This window comes from Trichosurus vulpecula, chromosome 2 (assembly GCF_011100635.1).
Source record: "Trichosurus vulpecula isolate mTriVul1 chromosome 2, mTriVul1.pri, whole genome shotgun sequence".
Taxonomy (NCBI): domain Eukaryota; kingdom Metazoa; phylum Chordata; class Mammalia; order Diprotodontia; family Phalangeridae; genus Trichosurus; species Trichosurus vulpecula.
The window spans coordinates 91503287-91523948 of record NC_050574.1 but is presented as its reverse complement, the minus strand read 5'-3'; the positions used below and the strand labels follow the sequence as shown (position 1 = coordinate 91523948).

Sequence of the window (20662 nt, the reverse complement as noted above, 5' to 3'; positions counted from 1 at the left end):
AATTGTTATTATGAATAGTTAGTGTTAAATGTTGGTATCTGCTCTAGGATGGGACTGTTTGCTATGACAAATGAAAAGCCATAAATATTGCAACTGAGTCAAGGACCATAGCACCATACTCTTGTTTTCTTGATCTGTCATGAGAATATTGATTATAGAAATTGATAGAAGTCTGATTGCTCTCCTAAGCTATTTCCACATCTTGGGATGAGATTTTGGGTTTCTATCCATTGTTCAAGTTAACGAGCAATTATCCTTGCTTCAGATCTGTTATTTATTTTTATCAACTACCCTCTTCGAAAAGTATGGCATTCTCACTTGAGGTTTTAGGTATTTTCTCAAAGACCTGGTTATCCCAGTCACATGGTAATGTGATGTTATTTGTTGGGTAGCCCAGTCACTCTGAATAACATAACTATGAAATTCAGAATTTCCAAGGAAATAATATAGATGTTCATGTAAATTTTTTTATGAAGCCAAAATATATAGTTGGTCACTTCAACTAACCAAAAATCAACAACCCAATAACACAAACATCAAGGGTAGCAAAAGAAATGAAAAAGAAATAAGATTATGCTTTGATACATAAAAAGGCATCATTTGACTCTGATTAGGTTGACTACGCTCATTCTGCTTAGGCCTGTTGTATTTTTTCTACTGTTGGTTATGTTTAGCTACCAAATCTTAGTGTCTTCTTTAGCCTTGTTTTTCAGTCCTTAGTGGTCATGATGTCTTGAATTCAGCTGGTTTCATACTTTCCTCATTCAGCTATCTTCCAATCTCTTCTATTCTTTTCATGGAACTACTTTCCACTAGAATAGACAAAAGTAGTCCTTTTGTATGTAGCATCCATGAAAAATGAGACCACTTCAAAGCAAAGCATTCCCTGAAAAGGCTAGTTATTCCTCTCTTTTATAGTAGAGGCACATGATGTCATTTACATCTGTTTCAGCTAGTCCCAATAACACTTTGGGGGCTGTCACTGTAGTTAACTGTAAGAGATTCAGCAAAATGACTTTAAAAAAAGTTCAAGTGCATTTTATGAACATCTAAAATTTATTAAAAATTTTCAGACCCTTTATTATTAACAAAGTTTGATTTGTTATAAAGTTCCTATGCATATTTAATGTATAGGTAATACAAATATGATTCCTGGGACAGATATTATAAAAATTACTTTGAATTTAAGTTGGAAATCAGGAAACCTCAGTTCTATATAGGCAGCTGGTTGGTTCATTGCATAGACCACTGAACCTGGAGGCATGAAATCTTGAGTCCAAATCCAGCCTCAAACATTTACTAGATGTATCACTCTAGGCAAGTTACTTTGACTCTGTTTGCCTCAGCTTTCTCCTCTGTAAAACAGGGGTAATACTGTTCGCCTACCTCTAAGGGTTGTTATGAGGATAAAATGATATAATATTTGTAGATAAAAGTTAAAGTGCCAGATAAATGCTAGCAAGCTAGCTATTCAATTTGGGCCTCTCCCATTAATTCAAGGTATGATTGTGCAAGTCACTTTAACTCCACAGGCCTTAGTTTCTTATTCTGTAAAATAAAAGAATTAAACTAGATGATACCCAGCTTCCAAGTCATCTAAACAACAAAATGGAGAACTAGACATCTTCTCTTATTCCTATGACCTCTCAAACCTCTCCAAAATAGAAATTATTTACCAAAATCTGGGACACCCAGAATTCAAAAGGTTAAAAATATTGAATGACACTCAATGACCCTGAGGTTACTCAGCACCCTTCCTCCACCTCCAGTGCTACTGTCAATAAGACTGTGCTGGCAGAACCAAGGACATAACATAGGTTATGACAAAGCCCACCTGCAACTGTGGTAGTCCCTCCCTCTTTCCAGTGCCATGTAGATCTCAGTTCCAGGACAGAAGTTTGACCAGGACATTAAAAACAGTCAGTATGGCTGCAACCCCTTAGAAGCAAAAAGGCTGTTGGGGACACAACCGTGTAACACTAGCACTGAATTGATGGTGATAGAGTGGACAACCTCAGCACAATGCTGGGCTAGAAAACTGAGGAATAGAGGGAGTGGAAAAAGACACAGGAGAAGATACTGTGTGTGAGGAGAGCTATGCAGCACTCCAGTATGCCTCAGGGAAAGAGCACAGCACCCAGTTTGAGTCAGTTTTGGCCACCCAAAAGTCACCTGGGGCTGAGACCTAGGCTGGTGAACCACAAATTGCTCAGCATGGGAGGAGGCTGAAACCTTTGAAATCCAGCCCCTAAAGAATAGAGGAGACAGAGTCAGAAAGCGAATAAAAGAAAATCAGGGAAGGGGATGGAGGGGATACTAAAGTTATAAAAGATCTCAGGGAGAAGAAAACTCAAAGAGCTTAATCATAAGCAGATAAATCAACAAGGAAAACATCAACAACAAAAGGAACTATGGTCTTCAGATCTAATAAACAAGTTCAAGAATCTATGAATAAATACTGAAAAATAAATGAAAATGATCCAACACTTGATGAGACTAAGGACCCGGTGGAATTTGAGGAGAACATGGAAACACAATATGTTATTCCTGGCTGGTGAAAAAAGGAGAGAGTTATGAGTGCAGAATTTATGATCTGCAGAGCAAAAATAATGGGCAAAATAGAAAAACTGAAATATGTGATGGCAAGTCTCACCAAAGAAACAAAAGAGAAAACAATTGATTAGGAATACAAATATGTAGAAGTGAAGCATAATCTTGAAGAAAAGAAGCAAAACACAATAATATTGAAAGAAAATATACTCATTGTACAAGAAAAAAACATACTGATCTTGAAGAGAGGAGGTGTAGAAATAACCTAAGGATTCTAGGTCTCCCAGAAGAAAGTGAAAGGCCAAAAAACCTAAACAACACCATAGTGATAGAAGAGAACTGACTAGAGTTTCTGAACATAGAAGATGCAATTCCAGTTGAAAGAATTCAGAGGTGATCTCCAGAAAAAAAGAATAAAATAAAACCAATGATACGTGGTTAAATTTAATAAGTCAGTTCAGAAATAACAAATTCTATAAGTGATCAGGAAAAGATTTTTAAATATAAAGGAAAAAATTGGAATAAAACAAAACTATTCTTCACCCACTAGAAAACATAGGAGACAATAAAATAATGTATTCTAAAGAGCCATGTCACTTAGGATGTAGCTCAAGATGACCTACTCTATAAAGCTGAGCTCACCCACACATGAAAAAAGATGGATATTCAATAATAAAGAAAAGTTTGAAACATTTTTAGAAAGAAGACCAAACTGAAGAGTCTATTTGCTTCACAAACACCCAAACAACTTGAATAGAGAGATAGGAGAGGATATCCCTAACTCATCCCTAGAAGGTGGGAAGTTCATAGGTTTTACATGCTGCATATTTCTTCAGAGTTTTCAATGTATCAATCACTTGGGCTGACTTTTTTCCCTCCCCAAAAATACCAGGTGTTGTATGAGTTGGTTCTCTGAGGGACGGATACATGGGATAATTCTGATAATGCAAAAAATAGAAGATAACAATAAAGTCACTTGAAAACAAACATATAGCATTAAAAATATGAGTCAATTTAATTCAACAACCATTTATTAAGCACCTAATTTGTGCAAAGCACAATGCTGATCCTTGGGACACAAATGTAAGACAGAGACAAAGGCTCTGTTACAAGAAGCTGATATTCTAATGTCAGTGGAGTTGGAGGTTGGGAGAGAATGGTCAGGTGATGAAAATAGAGTAAGACTTCCAGAATGAACGTATGACCTTCAGAATTTGGACAGGTCTCCAAGTAAATTAGTTACTAACTCAATTTTATTGGGTCTTTTTAATATAGGGAAGTGAGTTTGCATATCATAGTTATTTGTGCCATATTATATATGTGGTATATTAAATGGTAGGTAAAACAAAACATGAAAAAGAGAACACAGAAAGCAGCTCGATTTCATTGTTCATCCCCCAAGCCCTCTCACTGAGGTCACATTGGGGCATGTTGTATACATGCAATTTTCACCTACCTCTGGTCCTACCACTAGCCCTGACTTTGATCCCAGCTTTCTATCTAATTCACCTTCACTGCTTTCACAAAGTCAATTTCAGAGATATGGAAAGAAAAATTCCATAAACTCTAAGATAATATCATGGTAATGGTTTTCTATAAATTATGGATTTGAATTAAATTCAATTAATTCAAGCTCTGAAATTCTCTGCAAAGATCTAAGAAAAGTTCTCAGTATATTTGAATTTCAGTTGTAAATCTAGTTATATGATCTAAATAAATCAGTTACCATTTATGTGCTTTTTTCTGTTTAAAGAGACCAGAAACCATACAGGTACCTATGTAATTGAGGCAGGTGGGTGGCTCAGTGGATAGAGTACTAGAGTCAGGAAGACATGAGTTCATATCCAGCCTCAGACCCTTACTTACAGTGTGACCCTGGACAAGTCACTTAACCTCTGTTTGCCTTAATCCACCAGAGAAGGAAATGGCAAATCACTCCAATATCTTTGCCAAGAAAACCCGATGGACAGCATTGGCATGCCATGGTCCACGGAGTCATGAAGAGTCTTACATGACTGAACAACAACACCCGTGTAATTAATCACTGTTTTAAGGGCACAGGCATTTTGGGTCCTCTCTTCTGAATCTCATTTCTATTCAGAACTCTATTGGACATTTAGTCACTCAGGTTCTCAACTTCAGCATTGTCCTTGAGTTCTTTGATTCCCTCACCTCAATTGTCCAATTGCCCAATATTTCCATTTCTATCCCCACCATATCTCTCATATCTATTCCTTCCTCTTAATTCACACAACCACAGTCCTAATTCAGATCCTCATTGCCACTCTCCTGGACTATTACAATAAACTTCCTATTGGTCTCCTTGCCTCAATTCTTTCTCCTCCTCTAAGTCGTCATACATGCAGCTGTTAAAGAGGTTTTCTTAAAAGATAGATCTGACTATGAAATTCTCTTACATAATAAATTACACTGGGGTTCTCCATTTCGCTTTTAGAGCACTTCACAGCCTGGCTACTTTCTACCTTTCCAAAATAATCCCCCTGCCTCCCCACACACCCCAACTTCTCACCTTCCATATTCTAGGTACCTGGATTGGCTTTCTTACCATTCCTTACATAATGTGTCATCTCCATGGATTGGATGCTCCAACTCCTATGCCTAAAATGCATCACTTCCTACCTTTACTTTAGAATACTTTGATTTCTTCAAAATCCAGCTCAAGAACCACATTCTATATGAAATTTTTCCTAATGCCCTAGCCATTTGCTACTCATACTTCCCCAATAAAATCACCTTGCATTTATTTGATATATATTATATATACATATGTATATATGTATATATACATATATGCACATACACATATGTGTATGTACGTGCTGTTTCCCCTGATAGAATATAAACTCTTTGAGGGTAGGAATTATTTCATGTTTGTCTTTGTATTCCCATTGTCTAATACAGTAACTGGCATAAATAGGGACTTAATAAATGCTTGTTGATTGATTTAAAGGGAGTGTGTGTACATATATATGCATATACACATATATATACATTTTTATTTCTGAATTATACTATTTTTCTATTAATGAAATTCCTCTAGGGGTAGGGATAGGGAATGATGCTGTGATTTAACTGGGATAGGTAACTCCCAAGTGAGGAAACTTCCTCTACCAATACAATTTCTCTGCAACATACAGTCTTAGTGACTTTCCTGAAACTCAAATGTTAATGGATCTGCCTAATGTCAGCCAATATGAGTCAGAGGCATGATTTTTAACCCAAGTTTTCCTGGGTCAGTTCTCCATCCATAACATTATACTGCTTCTATAGAGGTCTGGAACCAGAAAAAAGAGCAAAGAAAATTCTGAAATCAAGGTTGAATATGGACATTTAACAAATGGCAGGGGGAGAGTTGGAAGGATATTAATGAGTTTATATATAACATCTGCATTTCCTCTTTACATCTTGAAGAAGAAAAACAAAGTATCACAGGAATGTTAAGGATAGAAAAGGAAGATGTCTCATGTTACTTTTCATTCAATTCATATTTTCTTAATGTGACACTTTTCCTCGGTTGAAAATCTGATCCTAACTTACCATACAGTGATTTCAAGAAGGCTGACATTTTAAATACATCTTATTACTTTTATTTGTACTCTTTGAAATGGTAAAGCCTTCTTCATAAGTAAAACCTCTAGGTTAATTTGGAAAATGCTGGCTTCAGTGATATGGTTTAACAAATTCTGGTAAACTCATGTATTCTAAATGAAACTTGGATTTAAAATAGCTATCTTGTGATATAATTGTTTAATATAAGTTTTCTGAAGTTTAGTCTTTAACAAGTCTGAAGTTATGGAGGCTGTTAGCTTTTCGAAAAGTCCCTGAAGATTGCTTTGCCTAATTAATTAAATTGCTGTATTTTGGTTGATTGCCTTTTATAGAGTTCCTGTGAATTCTTTCCTTTAAGAGATTCTGCTCTTCACGATTGGGATTCTAGAACGGCACTACTACTTCTCAAGCATCATCCACTCTCCCCTCACCCCCCCAAATATTCAAATTAGTTGAATATGGGACAGTAAAAATTACTGATAGAAGAAGCAAATTCAGCTGCATTTGAGACCAAGTGACTGGATTGATAGCAACTCATAGCCTTTTATTGCAACTAACGAATCATAATTAGGTTAATTTGGAGGATAGAAACATACATTGTTCGGAGGAAATGCTATGTGCTAAAAATGAAGCATGCTCTTCAAATTTAATGACTACTGATATAATCCAAGCTCCTAACTTTTATGCAATTGGGCTTATCATTTTACTTGGTAATGCAGGTCCCTGTGTGGTATATTGAAATAATCACTATAACACAATGATAACTTTAGGCCACAGTTTGCAGGATAGATGTGATTTTCACTGTAAATTTGATGCACAAATTTAAGGAACATTAAGACCTCTAAATTGTTCAATGGGCATATTTTAATATAAAGAGCTGTCTTAAGAGAGCCACAATTTCATTTTTCACCATAGGTAAGATATTTATTAGTGTTTGCACAAGCGAGCTACAGCCACAAATTCCAAACTTAAATTTTAATTCCAACAAAAATGCATTTTTCCAAAGGAACATGCCTGTATAAAAATTCCATCCAAATTAATAGACTGTACCTTGACAACAGGAAAACAAGGAAAAACTATATAATACAGAATAGCCATTCAAATGATTCAGTCAAGATAAGCTATCTCTTGAGGAAAAATATTTAAAATTATATTAGCATTTGGTAATGTGTGCATCCTCTTATCAAGGTACAAAGACTTACCCCTGACCTTTCTTGATTGACTAATAATTAAATACCTCCTGAACTATCTTTCTAAATAATCATCTGATATAATTGTTGACTATGATATTTTCAGTCAGTTCTGATGACATGTAGGGAAAGTGTCAAATTTTGTTTGGAAGGGTAATGTTAGGTGCAGAGTGACTGGCCCTCCTATCCCTGGAGATTATTCAGATGTATAGGAGACATAGGAATGGAAGATGAGAATGGTTTTGCTTAATGTTAATTGTCCCTATGGTATAGAGGAAGTTGGGAGGGTATTTTTACCCCATTTAAGCCTACAGAACCAAAGTTCTTAACATTTAGGGGCATAGATCCCTTTGTCAGTCTGGTAAAGCCTGTGGTTTCCTTTTCAGAATCATAAATTAAATGAATGAATTTAAAAAAAACATAAGATTATAACAGAAGTTTATCATATTGGAATACATTTATTTTGTTGTTTTCCAGTTCATGGCCCCCAGGTCAAGAATCTTAAGCTTTAGGGATCTCCCTCTACAGAATTTATATGATTTAATCCCTGGCATGAGTTTTACAAGTGATTCAGAAGTTGTGGTTTTCTTAAAAAAGTAAAAATGACTTCATTGTTTCCAGAAGTCAGATCTATTCATGGTATCAAATATTTCATATGTTCATTGAATAGATCATAGGGATCTTATGTTCCTTAGACTACTTATGCATAAAATTTATAGCAAAAATCACATCTACTTTGCCAAAGCACGGCCCAAAACCACCTTGTAACTTCAGCTTTATATGGCTGGTGATCCTGTAAACTAGTGTAAGAGAGGGAAAGAACATATATTCTTGTTAATTGAAAAAATTAAAAGAATATAGAACAGTGAAGAGAAGCTACTTTATCTAAAGGATTAGCAAAATTGCAATAAATAGAATAATCATTGAAGCAGGAAGTTTATCTGATAAAAACTGCTTCATTTTAGGAAAGAAGGATTTCAACAGCCTTTAAAGGACTCTGGGTTGATATTCTTTATCTTGCTTGTCAACTGCTTAGATAACACAAGCTAACTAATTGCTCTGCCCTGGATTATGGCTTGTGAAGTTGAAAAATTGTGTACTCCATGAAGAGGTAGTGAGAAGATAAGTCAGTAGCTCTCCTTCAGTACCCTTCATATCCCAAACATGGCTTTAATATACCACAAGATTAAGTAGATACTCCTAAGACTTCTAAGGTGCTTTAGCTACTTAGGCATTTCCTTTTCTCTTAAACTACCTTAAGATTACACTCACAATCAATAAATGAACATTTTTAAAGCACCTACTATAAGCCAGACACTATGCTTAACACTGGGGACACAAGAAGAGAAATGAAATTATGCCTGCCTTCAAAAAGTTTACATCTTGGGGGGTGAAGGGAAAAGAAGGGACAATGAGTACAGATTAAGTATATATCAAGTAATAAGGTAATTTTGTTAGAAGAATTACAAGAAGCTTGGGAGAAACAAAAAAGACCTTATGTAGGAGGTGGCCCTTTAGCTGATCAAGGGATTCTAAGAGTTGGAAGAGAGGAGGGAGTACATTTCAGTCTTGGGGAACACCTTTGTGCAAATCGAAGGAGGAAGGGAACAGCTATTTGTTGAGTACCTACTATGTGTCAAGCACTATATTAAGCACTTTACAAATACCTCATTTGGGAGATAGAATATTTTAATAAGGAACAGCAAGAAGGCCAGTTTGGCTAAACTGTAAAGTATATAAAGGGGAATGACGTTAATAAGTATGGATTTGTAGACTGGAGCTGGTTGAGAATGACTTTAAAATAAGAAAAGTTTGTGTGTGATTTTTGAGTCAGTGGGGAGTTTTCTGAGCTGGAGAATGATATTGTCAAATCCTAGCATTAAGAATATCACTATGACAGCTAAATGGAGGATGGATTGCAGGGAGGAGAGACTAGAGGAAGAGAGACCAACTAGCAAGCCATCAAAATAATACAAGTGAGAAGTGATAAAGACCTAAATGAAATTTCCCTAATAACCTGCTAGATTTAAAAACTAGAACCAGATAGGAGCCCTTTTGTAACTTTCTACAGTTGGAAATAAGGGTGGACAAAACCAGGAGCACAAAATGCAGTATTCCCTGTTGAAACAATCAGGCCTCAGTGAGTGTTGGTTTAAGGATGGGAACAGGGGAGAAAGGTCTGTTGGAGGAACCCTTAGAAGCATTCAAACAGTACAGCCTAAGGGCTGGGCAGTACTGAAATGATAGATGGGGAAAATCCAAAGGTGGATAAGATGATAGACAAACTCTCCCATGTTTCCCTCCAAACAATTCTAAAATAATGCCTCAAATTGAATTCTGGAGTGGCAGAACCAACAAAAGTTCAGGCAAAACAATTTTGTAGCCCAGTGCAACTTAGAAAGTCAGCAGGAAAGGTCTGTATCTCTGGAGTACGGCTGGGCCCCAAGAGCGCAGCACAGGTAAGTGCAGGCTGTACCTTGAGGTGGTAGCATTGGCAGCAGCAGGAGTTTTTGGAGTTCTCAGCCCACAGAAGGTGGTGCAGGAGGTAGGGGGAGGGGTGTGTGTCAGACAACTGTTTGGAAGGAAATTGTAAGGTACTCTTTACTGGTGTTGGGTTCAGGACCCTGGTGTGTTACCCATACACAGTTCCAGGTTGCAGTCCCAAGTACAAAAGGAACGAGAACACATGTGGCCCCAGGGAAGCAACTGCCCAGTTTTCAGTTCCAGGGTGGAGAGGTATGGTTGTGGTCTCAATTCAGGTCTCAATTCCAAGACAGAGAAGAACAATTGTGGCTGCAGGAGAACATGGGAAACCTGCACAGAGTCCCAGGGACAGGAGAAGTGCTACTACTGGTGACTACAGGGGTACAAGGCTCCTTCCTGGGTAAAGACCAGAGCACAGAACAAGAGATCAGTGGCCACACCTTTCTGTAGAGCATACTACCTTGGAAGTATCAAACACCTACAAACTCCCAGGACTAGCTCTGAAAACAGCAGCAAAAAAGCCATGGAAGTTCAGACAGTGTCCCCTCCACCCCAAGAACAGAGCTCAACTTTAACATAAATTTAAAAGTCAAGAAATAGGCAGAAAAAATGAGCTAAAAAGAAAAAAACAAACTGACTATAACAAATTACTGTGATGAGAGGGACGATCAAGACCAAGCACAGAAGACAATAATGTCAAAGAAGTTATAAATAAAGCCTCAAAGAACAATGTAAATTGCATGCACACCCAACAAGAATTCCCAGAAGAACTCAAAAAGAATTTTAAAAATCCAATAAGAGAGATAGAGAAAAATTGGGGAAAGAAAAGAGAAATGATGCAAGAAAATTATGAAAAGAGGGTCAACACCTTGTTAAAGAGCCTCAAAAAATACTGAAGAAAATAACACTATAAAAACCAGAACTGACCAAGTGGTTAAAAAAAAAGCATAAAAATTCATTGAATAAGAAGTCCTTAAAAAGTAAAATTGGCCAAATGAAAAAAAGAGACACAACAGTTCAAAGCTCACTGGAAAAAAATAATTCCTAAAACATTAGAACTAGGCAAGTGGAAACTAATGACTCCATGAGACATGCAAAAACAATAAAATCAAATCAAAAGAATGAAAAAATAGAAGAAATATAGATAGCTCATTGCAAAAACAATTGACCTGGAAAATAGATCAAGGACAGATAGTTTAAGAATTATTTGGATTACCTTAAAGCCATGATCCATAAAAAGAGCCTACATATCATCTTTCAAGAAATCGGCAAAGAAAACTACCCTGATGTCCTGAAACCAGAGAGTAAAATATAAATATAAAAAATCCAATAATCATTACCTAAAAGAGATCCTAAAAGAAAACTTCTAGGAATATTATAGATAAATTTCAGAGCTCTCGGGTTAAGGAGAAAATATTGCAAGCAGCTGGAAAGAAACAATTCAAATATCATGAAGCCACAGTCATGATAACAATAGATTTATCAGCTTCCACATTAAAGGCTCAGAGGATTTAGAATATGATATGCTGGAAGGCAAAGGAACTCAGGTTACAACAACGAATCACCTACCTAGCAAAACTAAATATAATCCTTCAGGGAGAAAATAACTATGACTTTCAAATACAAGACTCGATAGAGGCATAAAAAGATAAACATGAAAGAGAAATCATAAGGGAATTCATAAGGTTAAAAATGTTTACATCTAAAGATAATTTTAACTACTAAGAATTTTATCATTATTAGGGCAGTTAGAAGGACTATCCATAGACAGAGGGCATGGGTGTGACGTAACTATGTTGGGATGGTTTCAAAAAATAAAATTAAGGAGAGAGAAAGAGGGATGCATTGGGAGAGGGAGAATCAAGAGGGAAAATGAGGAAAATTATCTCACATAAAAGAGATGTAGAAGGAAGAGTTGTTATAATGGAGGGGAAAATGGGGAGGGTAGTGGTGGCAGGCAACACTTGAACCTCACTCTTATCAGAATCACCCCAAAGAGAGAATAATATATACACTCAGTTGGGTATAGAAATCTATCTTATTCTACAGGGATTTAGAAGGGGAAGGGAATAAGAAAAGGAGAGAGGAGCTTATAGAAGGGAGGGCAGATTATGGAAGGTAGTGGTCAGAAGAAAAACAAATTTTTCAGAAAGGACAAAGTAAAAAGATAGAAAGAGAAGGATAAACAGGGAAAAAATAGGAGGGAGTGAAAGTTAATAATCATAACCATGAATATGAATGGGATGAATTCATCCATAAAATGGAAGTAGATAGGAAACTGGGTTAAAAACCAGAATCCAAGAACAGATTATTTACAAGAAACGTATTTGAAACAGAGAGATACACAGAGTAAAAATAAGGGGCTGGATCAGAATCTATTATGAAGTTTGAAAAAAACAAGGGTAGCAATCATGAAGAGCAACTAAATGGCACAATGGATAGAGTGCCAGTCCTGGGGTCAGGAAGACTCATCTTCCTGAGTTCAAATCTGGCCTCAGACACTCACTAGCTATATTACCCATGGCAAGTCACTTAACCCTGTTTGCCTCAGTTTCCTCATCTGTAGGATGAGCTGGAGAAAGAAGTGGCAAATCACTCCAAGAAAACCCCAAATGGGGTCACAAAGAGTCAATCATGACTCAAACAACTGTACAACAACAAAAGCAGTCATGATCTCAGACAAAGTAAAAGCAAAAATAGATTTAAGCAGGAAAATACACTTTGCTAAAAGTTGTCACAGAGAAGGAAGTAATATCAATACTAACCATATATGCACCAAATCGTCTATCCAAATTCTTAAAGGAGTTGTTGAATGAGTTATAGGAGGAAATAATCAATAAATTACACTAGTGGGTGAACTTATCTTTCTCCTCTCAGAGCTAAATATATCTAACCATAAAATAAACAAGAAAGAAGTTAAGGTGATGAATAGTATTTTAGAAAAGTTAAATATAATAACCCTCTAGAGAAAATCAGTGAGATAGGAGTATAAGTTTTTCTCAACTGCACATGGCGCCTTCACAAAAATTGACCATGTAAGAGCCTAAAAGCCTAAGAATGAAATATAAAAAGCATAAATACTAAATGCATCCTTTTTCGTATAATAAAGCGACAAAATTATATTCAAAAAAGGGATGCGAAAACATAGATTAAAATTATTTGGAAATTAAATGAAATAATCCTAAAGAATGAGTATGTCAAAAACCAGATCATAGAAATAATTAATAACAATGAGACAGCATAACAAAATTTATGGGTTGTAGCCAAAGAAATTGAGGGGATGCCTATAAATTGGGGAGTGGCTGAACATTTGTGCCATATGATTGTGAAAAACCTAGGAAGACTTACATGAACTGATAGAAAGTGAAATGAGCAGAATCCGGAGAACATTGTATTAAGTAACAGCAATATTGTGCGATGATCAACTGTTAATGATTCAGCTATTTTCAGCAATCCAATGATGTAAAACAATTCCAAAGAACTTAGTGATGAAAGATGCTCTCTACTTCCAAAGAAAGAACTATCGGCATCTGAATACAGTTTAAAACATACTTTTTTAAAACAAAGTTCTTTATAATTCTTGGTTTTGTTTTGTTTTGATCTGCATTTTCTTTTGCAATGTGGCTAATGTGGAAAATTTTGCATAACTACACATATATAATCAATATCAAATTCCTTGCCTTCTCAAGGATGTAGGATGGGAGGAAAGGAAGGAAGAAGGGAATTTAGAGCTCAAAATTTAAAAATAAATTGTTAAAAATTTTTGTTTATATATAATTGAGTAAAATAATAATTAAATGTAAAAAAATCATAGTTGAAAGATTTATAGCTGGAAGAGCTCTTATAGCCTATGGAATCCAACTGTCTTATTTTACAGATGAGGAAACTGAAGCCCAAGCAACACTTACCCAAGTCTCATTACCTATTTAAATTTTTTTTTTCTTAGAGCTGTCTGTAGTTTACCTGTCATCCCCTACTCTCACTTTTTCTTCTTACTTCTTTTTGGCCCAGAACTAGTTACCTCCCAGCTGGCTTCCAAATTTTCTTATGAATGGAAAGTTATACAGTATTACTTCTAATTAATTCTAAAGGGTAAAAATACCTTGAAACAAATTTGAATAATTCATTACTCTTTTGCTCACTTTTCTTAGGGAACGTTGTGGAGACTTGGCCTGCCATAGTCTCAGTGGGTTACTAGATGAAAGTAGGGAAGAGAAGAAAATTTGTCTTATTAAAAAGGAGAAAATGAGAGAATCATGTGCTATTTTTCCACAGGTCAGATATTCCTTCCAATTATTTTGGTGATTTTCTATTATTAAAGTAATTGCTGAATATTTGGGAACAAAATGCTCTAGTAATATATCCCATTTATATATTTCTTCTGTCACAACTACCTAATGAAGGAGGTTGTACAGATATTACTGTTCTTATTTCATAGATGGAATCATTGAAGACCATAAGAACACAATTATAAAAAGCAGAATGGTGTCCTGACTTTAGACTCGTAGTGAAGAATAGGGAAAGAGCAATGGCTTTTGAGTCAAAAAACCTGAACCTAAATCCCGGCCATCACTTGTACTCCCTTGGGTAAGTATTGTTTGGGCCTCACTTTAGAAAAAGAGCAGGGTGAGAGCAGATGATGGCTGAGGTCCATCTCAGCACTGATTCCTAGGATTAAGAGATTAAAATTAATTGCCTGAATTTACAAATAATGACGTGAAGCAGATTGCAGAGCAAATGGCATATATTGATATATCTCCTCACTAGGGAGGTCACTGACTCTTTTTCTCTGAGTGCAGTGTTTTCCTTGCCTTTTGTACCCTCTTTTGTTCTACCTGTGTGCCCTATACTCACTGTTGCTAGGTGACAGTACCACGGATGACAGGGTCCCTAATGACCAACCACAGCACAGTTGTATGTCCTGAACATTTCAGGGCCTGTTCCTGAATTAGAGACAAAGCAAATGTCTGCTCAGTACTTGTCATTATAGTTGACAGAACCATGACAGGCTATTAGTCATTTAAATGAACATCAGAGTCTTTCTTATAGGTTGGGCTTCATTTCCCAAGGAAGCTTCTTTATAGCTAATTGCATGAGAAGTAAACTCCTTCGCTTAAAGCATATTGGAATTAATGCTTTCTTTTCCTCTACAAGTAAACCCTGGAACATATATATATATGTGTGTGTGTGTGTGTGTGTGTGTGTGTGTGTACATATATATACAAGTATATATATGTATATATATACATTGTATATATATACATATATATATGTATATATATATATATATACCCCCTAACATTTGTATAAACTGATCACCTTCTTCTTTAACATAACTAATTAGAAAATTCTGACTTCAAAATTGTAGATAATAGGAAACACATTTTTCATATTACCTGAGACACTGCTATAATTTTAATATAGCTTTAAATAAATATATCAGAAATAACAAATTTCAAAGACATAAACATCTTGAAAATAGTGAATGATGATTTTCTCTGCTCCTTCTACATGATATAAACTCATATATCCTCTGGGCAAGCAGCTCTTTCCACGGGTACTTTAATCTGTCACAGACTAAAAATGAGAAGAATAGAAAAAGCACTGTACTAGCCCTGGAAAAATTCCATTATGTATCTGACTGGGCTTTCTCTTGGCACCTGGAAGTGTTGTTTTCAGAACAAGTCTACTGCTTTAGACCTCTTATTACTATATAGGTTGCTGAGAGTCAACTAGGAGAACAAACCACTCTTAAGTATTCAAAATTTCAAACAAACAAGCAAACAAAAATGGGCTTATTAGCCTTCTAGGCTCATTTCTTCTTTGGCCACAGAGGTTTCAGAACCACTTCTGTTCTATATGATATCATTTAGTCACCCCTATTTTCCATTTGATTTCTAAGAGTAATTGAAAATTGCCTTAGGTTGACAATATAGATTTAAAAATTTATCCCAACTTATAAAGTCATCATTGCATTCACTTCTGTCCAGGAAGTAAAGATCTGTTGATAGACATTGACTGAGGCCTGCAGAGTCACTGAGGAAAATGTTGGCAGGAGAGTCTTAGAGCTGCACTTCTGTACCTGAGAGAAGACCAATCATGCGCATACTTACTCCTAGCTCATGACCATTAAATAGAGCTGTGAGGAAGTTTATACACAAGGGTGAAGGTGTACGTATGTGTGGGGTAATATTTGTTGGAACCTTATGATAATACAATCAGTAATCAAATTTTAATCTAAATTTGGATATGACTAATTCTTAATATTAATTCATTCAATAAACATATTAAATCCCTACTACGTTCCAGGCTCTCTGCTAAGTGCTGAGGATACAAAAAGAGGTAAAAGATAGTGTTTGGCATCAAGGAACTTAGAAGCTAATGGGGGAAACAATATGCACACAAAGGTACACAAAGCAAGCTATATTCAGGATAAACAGGATATAATTGAAAGAGGTAAATCACTGGAATTAAAAGGGGTTAAGAAAGGCTTCTTGAGAAGATTTTAGTTGGGACTTAAAGGAAGCCAGGGAGTTCAGCAGTGACAGTGGAGGAGGGACATCATTCCAGGCATAGAGAACAGCCAGAGAAAATGCCCAGAACCAAGGAGATGGAATGTCTTCTTAATGCAACAGCCAGGAGGCCAGTGTCACTGGATCAAAGAGTTCATGTTGGGAAAGTAAGGTGTAAGAAGACTGTGAAGTTAGGATGGAGCTAGACTATGAAGGGCTTTGAATGCCAAACAGAGAATTTTCTACTTGTTCCTGGGGTTGATAGGAAGCCATCGGAGTCTATTGAGTATGGGGTTGAGTTGATCAGATACATATTTTAGGAAAATCATTTTAGTGACAAAAGGGAGGAAGGATTGGAGTGAGGAGAGACTAGAGGCAGACCCACCAGGAGGCTATTGCAATAATCCAGGCATGAGGCGATGAGGGCCTGCGCTGGAATGGTGGCAGTGTCAGAGAAGAAGATTTCTGGGAATTATATGTAAGAAAGTTCTTTTTCTGAATTTTGACTCCTGTTTCTTTTACTGCATGAAACATATTCAAATGGTTTAGGAAGTAGAGGTGATTTTTAAAAAAAGTTTATATTCTTAAAAACAAATAACAAAAGTCACTCTCTAAAGCTCTCCTAGAATCAAAAGATAATCATTCAAAACGTCTCTCTTCTTAAAGATGTGTTTGTTAATTTACAGATTATTTCTGGGTCACATTCTTTCTGGGTAATAAGGTAAGGAGGAAGTTGTCTTTCTTTACATTTCCAGAGAACAGCCATAACACAATCAAATTAGTGTTTTCCATTTTTGCATTGGACTCAGAATCAGGGCACTTGGGGTTGAATCTTGGCCCTGACAATAGCTGTGGGACCATAGATGGGCAAGATGCATCATTTCTCTGGAACTCAGTTTTGTCTTCTTTGAAATGAGGAAAATAACATTCACAGAGGAGTATCATAGTATAGCAGATAGCTGACTCTGGATCCAGGAAGATCTGGGTTCGAGTCCTACCTCTAACATGCTGGCTGTGTGACCCTGGCAAGTCACTCTACTTGCCCGTGACTCCACCCCCACCTCCACCCAAGCACTTTTCTAAAACTACGTGTTGTAGATCAGGGTTTTACGTGCAATGGAAAGAAAGTGGAAGAAATTCTCACTGAGAATACCGAACACTAATGAAATCCTGATTCTGGTCCAGAAAATAGTAATAATGATATTTACAGTACTTATCTCAAAGGATTATTCTGAGAAAAATCTTTTGTAAACTTTAAAATCATATCTAAATACATCTTCTGGATTCATAAGAATGAGAAAACCTTGCCTGGGTGCTGCTCACTGTTACTTCTCTTGCCCTAGGCTGAGCAGAGCCTGAGAGGGTACACTTTTCAGTTCTATTACATCTCGACACTGTTTACAATGGTATCAACCATCTCTGAGCAGGGCCCTAGATTGAAGGAGAAGGCCTGGTGCTCTCCATGGGTGGCCTCACGTTCCTCCCTGCACCCCACAGCATCCCCTCACAACCATCCACCCCACACACATGGAGAAAAGCAGAAAGATATAAACAGTGAAAAATACCCAGAGAGCAGCTGCATCAAATGTCATTCTGCTTGGCTTTGAATGAAGGAAGCATTCTCTCCTTCTAAATAAGACTGTGGAAGGATCCTGTGATATACTCAATCTTTTTTTAATATATAATTTCTATCTCAATTGAATTCAAAAGTATAAGCAGAATGTTGTTTGTTTGGTTTTTTCTTCTTTCCCAGAACAGCAACTGTTTTCCAGCTTGGATATATTGTACATGATTTTGCCTCTGTGTGACATCATGCCTATAAACACACTGAATTTCCTGTGACAGACCACACACAGCATGTACCCAAGGTCCCCGGAAACGTTAATGAGAAGCTCTCTCTCCACAACTTCTCTGATTCTGCACTTGAACTTTTCTCATGCCTATTTAGCATAGAAAAAATATTAATGAGGATGTGGGACTGTTGGTAGACATTGACTGAGGCTCGCAGGGTCACTGAGGAAAATGTTGGCAGGAGAGTCTTAGAGCTGCAATTCTATACCTGGGAGAAGACCTGGTCATATGTGTACTTACTCCTAGCTCACAACCAGCTTTGCATTAAGTCAGAGCTGTGAGGAAGGTCTGTTGTAAGGCACCATGAGTATGATTTTCCTCTACGTTAAGGCCTAGGTTCTTTGTGTGAATTTGTTTGACTCTGTTTGACTCATCACTTTGACCTTTTGATAAGAAAATAAAACTCCTTACTTTGTATAAATGTATCACTGCATCTAACTATCCGAGAATAAAAAAAAACCTAGAGTCTGATATAAATCAGCACTATTGCCAAAGTGACTCTACAGAAAGGAAACATAATATTAAAAATAAAGATAGTTAATATTTACCTAAGTCTTAAGATAGATGGTATAGTGCATAGAATGCAAAACCTGAAGTCAGGAAGATCTGAGACCTTCCAGCCTCAGATACTCACTATGTGACCCTTGGGCAAGTCACTTGTTTGCCTCAGTTTCCTCATTCTTAAAATGGGAATTATAATACACCTACTTCACAGGATTTTTTGTGAGATCAAATGAGATGATATTTGTAAAGCTCATAGCATAGTGTGTGGCACTAATGTAAGTGCTATGATTAAGGTTTTATTAAGGCTTATGAAATATTTTCCTTATAGATCCCTATAAAATTGATGACGCATACCTTGTTATCCCCATTTTACAGTTATGGAAACTGAGGCTGAGAAAGGTGGAGTGACTTGTTCATGTTCACAAAGCTAGTAAGTGGCAAAAACAAATGTGACTTCAGCTTTTCTGATGCTAAAATCAATGTTTTTTCCATTAAGCCAGGCTGCTCAGGAGAATGATCCCTGGGACTAGTGTACTTACATTTAATTCCATCGCTTCATCCTAACATCTGTCTGACCTTAGGTGAGACATTTTACCTTTTTACATATTGATTTCTTCTTCCGTAAAAAGAGAAAGTTGAATTAGATGACCTCTAAAGTTTACTACAACTTTAAGTCCTATAAACGAGAAGCTCTGGATTTTGGCTATAATGTTCCTAGGAGTTTTTATCATGAGGTTTCTTTGAGGAGGTGACTGATGGATTCTTTTTATTTCAACTTTTCTTATGGTTCTAAGAGAACTGGACAGTTTCTTTTTAAGATTTATTGAAATGTGATGTCTAGCCTCTTTTTTGGAAGGGTCAGAGAGTTCGAAAGTTAGTACAATGATTCTTAATTTTTTTTTCTCTTTGATCTGTTTCCCAGGTCAGTTATTCTTGCTGTGTGATACCTTATATTTTCTTCTCCTTTTTTCAGTCTTTTGACATTATTTGAATATTTCTTGTTTTCTCATGGAGTCATTAGCTTCTGTTTGGTTCAGTTTAATTTTCTGGGAGTTGGTTGCTTGCACAAGAGTTTGTACCTCTTGTGCCAAGCTGTTAATTCCCTTTCTAATTCTTGCTTTCATAATTCTCATTTTCCCCCAATTTTCCTTTAGTTTTATCAGTTCAAAGACATTTTACAGTCTTTTTTTGGTTGTTGCTTTATTTCTTACAGGAATTCTAGCTGAATTTATGCCCAGTTTGTATTTTTCTTTGAGGCATGGCTTCAGGTGTTTTGAAATTACTCTCTTCTGTGTTTGTATCCTAAGCACCCCAGTCAATACAATAGCTTTTTAAGGTGGGATTCTATTTTAGTCATCTAAATCTTTCAGCCTGTTTTCTGAATTCCTACTTGCTGTTAGAGCCAGTCTTTATGTAGTTCTTGAAGAAATGTTTGGGATGGTCTTACTGCTGCTTTCTTAGGGTATTGAGTGTTAAGCTGGTCCAGGCTCTTAGGTATAGTTCAGGCTGAGGACCTGCATACTTTCTGTGCTCTCAGAGTGGTCTGATCCAAGGCAAAGTCTGCTTGTTGTCCTCCTGACTTACCTTCCTTTTTTCTCCTAAACTAAGCTGGGGTCTGAGCAACAGTATATATGTTGCTGCTGAATTCAACCACCACAGGCCATGTGGAAAGCTCTACTGGTTTAGTTAACAGAACTGTGTACTGCCCTTTTGTCTGGGATTCTGCCCTATTCCTCAGCAGACTTCAGACTGAATGACATGCTGAAACTGAAACCCCTGCCCAGCTCCTGATGTCCAAACAACATTATTGCTGCTAGTTTCTGCACTTGTTTCTTGGTACAAAGCTAGGGCCCACAACCACTCCTTACCTCGGCATACTGACCCCTCCCGCAAGCTCAGGTCCTTTCCTCAGTCCACCCTGGACAGTGGGCAAGAAGGCTGCCAGTTGGTACGAATCCCTGCACTTTAAAGAGTTTTAGGCCCCTCTGTGCTGATTTTTGT

At 36.7% G+C, this 20662-nt stretch overlaps 1 protein-coding gene across 6 annotated transcripts in view; it reads left to right on the top strand.

Annotated features, from left to right (window-relative positions):
* The window catches only part of TRPC4 (transient receptor potential cation channel subfamily C member 4), a 181344-nt gene that overhangs the window by 46085 nt on the left and 114597 nt on the right, over positions 1-20662 (top strand). The gene's annotated exons all lie outside the window — the stretch shown is intronic.